This window comes from Cynocephalus volans, chromosome 5, assembly GCF_027409185.1.
Source record: "Cynocephalus volans isolate mCynVol1 chromosome 5, mCynVol1.pri, whole genome shotgun sequence".
NCBI classification, from domain to species: Eukaryota; Metazoa; Chordata; class Mammalia; order Dermoptera; family Cynocephalidae; genus Cynocephalus; species Cynocephalus volans.
In genome coordinates, this window is record NC_084464.1 from 22,322,579 (window position 1) to 22,325,264 (window position 2,686).

Here is a 2,686-nt window from a genome sequence, read left to right on the forward strand (position 1 = left end):
GTCTGTCTGTGTCCAAATTTCCCCCTTTTATAAGGACATTGGTCATATTGAATGAGGGCCCGACTTCGTGACCTCATCTTCACTTGATCATCTGAAAAGACCCTATTTCCAAATAAGGTCACATTCACAGGTACTGGGGGTTAAAACTTCAATGTCTTCTGGGGAGGACACAATTCAACCCATAACAGAGTTGTTCAAATGTGTAAATATTCTACAGAAACTGATCAACAGTTCATATGAAACTTTATCTCCCCCTGAAATTCTGCTCTCGGGGCTTCTACAACCCAGTTCCATTCTAAACTGCTCTGCTACATCCCTGCTTCTATCTGAACAATTTCAGAAACATTCAGTGTCCCATTTTGACTTGAAAGTTCACACTAAACTCCAAGCTACTCCCTGGCCCTTGACTGGCACTTCTAACCCTAGTTTTTTCCTGCCCACTGACATTCCTTTGCATCGATAATTTAAATACTCTGTTCCAAGGGCTTCACTGATACACAAATTTTATTCAATAAGCATTTTCTACGACTACTACTTTAGGTTCTACACCTGGAGCTTGTCACACACTCCTGTCTTCAGTGAGAAATTCACAATCTAGTGAGGGACAACATAAAGTAAAACACAGAGAAATAGAGGCTTTGGTAGACTCTGACACAAGCAGGCTTCTATGGGAATGTGTAGAATCAGCCCCAAATCCAGGCTGGGGGTGAGGAAGAGGAAGGCAGGAGAGGCTTCACGTAGGAGGGGACACCTGAGCTCAGTCTTCATGCACATGCAGTAGGATTTATCCAGGCAATGATATAAAAGTGGAAAAGGTGGGCAAGGAGGTGGAAAGGGATACTGGGACAAATAAAAAGATTAAAAGACAATGCATATAAAGATGCTGATTAAATACCAGAACTTCTAAGTGAATAAAAAGAAGAGAGGGTAATGTGTTTAAAGGAGTTGGGTATAAACCCTTTTCTTTATAATAGGTACAAATAGCTTGTCCTAGTCAAAATGGGCTGCTATAAGTAGGGGGAAAGCGTAGTGGATTGTATTGTGTCCCCCCAAAACTCAGTGAGGCTTGACTTGTATTCCCCAGGATTTCTGTAGTAGAAACTTACGAGTCCAAGCGGGCGTGTGAGCTCCTCTGTGAGCAGGTGAATCCAGAGAACGAGGCGGCATTGGAGGCGCGGGTCAGGGAGACGGGCGTCCGCGGGTGCAGGTGAAGGGGCAGAGGAAGGACGGCGGGCCAGCCCCAGGCCGGGTGGGCAGCCGCCGCCGGCCGGCTCGGAGGTGCTCTCGGGCGGCTGCCCCAGGACGTCTCCGAGCACCAGGGGATCCCAATGTGGCAGCGCGTGGGCCGCCTGCGAGATCCGCCTGCCCATGACCTTCGGCGGCCTGAACCGCGGCTTCCCGACGCCCGCTGCAGCTCGCGGCGCGGCGCGCAGGCCGCCATGGCCCCGCTGCACAGCCGCCCGCTGCGGCGAGAAGAGCGAGCTGCGCGTGGACGGGTCACCAAGCACGGGAGCAGCCGCCGCTGCTGCTCGCGCTGCAGCCTCCAGCCCCTGCCTGCAGGAGGCGCTGCTGCTGCCCAGCCCCGGCGGCGCCCGCGCAGATCGCGCTGCTCAGGTTCAGCTCGCAGCGCGCCGCCGCAGCCGTGCCCCCAAAGGCCCTGGTGGGAGGGCTGTCACGCCTCTGTGGAGGGCAGGTGGCCGTGGAGTGGCTCAAGCCAGGCCCGAAGCAGCGACTCCGCCAGCAGCTTGCGGGTCCCTCACTGCGGTGCCTACAGCCACAGGGCAGCCGATCGGCCTTGTCTAGGGACAGGCTAGGGTCCCAAGGGGCTCTGGCTGCCCTCCTGCTGCTGCGCCAACAAATGAGACTGGGCAGCGCGGTGTTCCTCACCAAGTGTTTGGGCACAGGACCTGCTGGCTGGCACCACTTCTGGTACCAGGTGGTGATCCCTGGTCATCCAGTGCCTTTCAGCGGCCTTACCTGGGTTGTGCTGGCCCCAGATGGGCAGGACGGGCATGACGTAGCCAAGGATGCGGCGTCCGCACAGCTGCTGGAGGCACTGAGTGAGTCTGGGGCCGGCTTCTTGTGGTCTGCTGGGGCTGAAGCAGGTACCATCGTTAAGCAGTGACCCCGTCCTCTCTCCACAGGCAGCCTAAACAAGGAGGCAGAGCCTGTGTCAGTCTCCAGCCCAGCAGGCCTGGGTGGCCACTGTCTGATCCCATTGGGGGAGGGGCGGGGTCCTGCCGCATGTGTGACACAGCCTCCCTGCTCGGGCAGGGCCTCATAGCACCTGGGGTGGCTCGGGTTTGGCTTATGTTGTGGTGAAGGACCTTGCCCTCGCCCTCCCAGCCCAGGTGACCCCCTGGTGACACCCACACCTACCTTTTTCCCCTCACCCCTCTTCCTCCCACAGCTTAGTATGAATCGTGGTTATTTTCTTGATTTCTTTTGGTTGGATTTTATTTGCGGGGCCAGCTGAACCAAAGGGTCAGAAATCCTGCCTTCATCCCCACTTCTTGGCATCTGGGTTTAGTTTATGTATAGTTTTGAGTTTCTCTATGCTGGTTGTATTTATATTAAACCCCTGGTTGTAAAAAAGAAAGAAAGAAAGAAAGAAACTAACTTAGCCCCCACTGTGACTGTTAAGAGGGTGGGAAATCTTATTATGGTAGTTGAAAGGTGGAGCCTT

General features: G+C 54.5%; 1 pseudogene; it reads left to right on the forward strand.

Moving 5' to 3' along the window:
* Window positions 1-1,112: 1,112 nt before the first annotated feature.
* LOC134377583 (dead end protein homolog 1-like) lies at window positions 1,113-2,125 on the forward strand (annotated as a pseudogene).
* The last annotated feature ends 561 nt before the right edge of the window (window positions 2,126-2,686 follow it).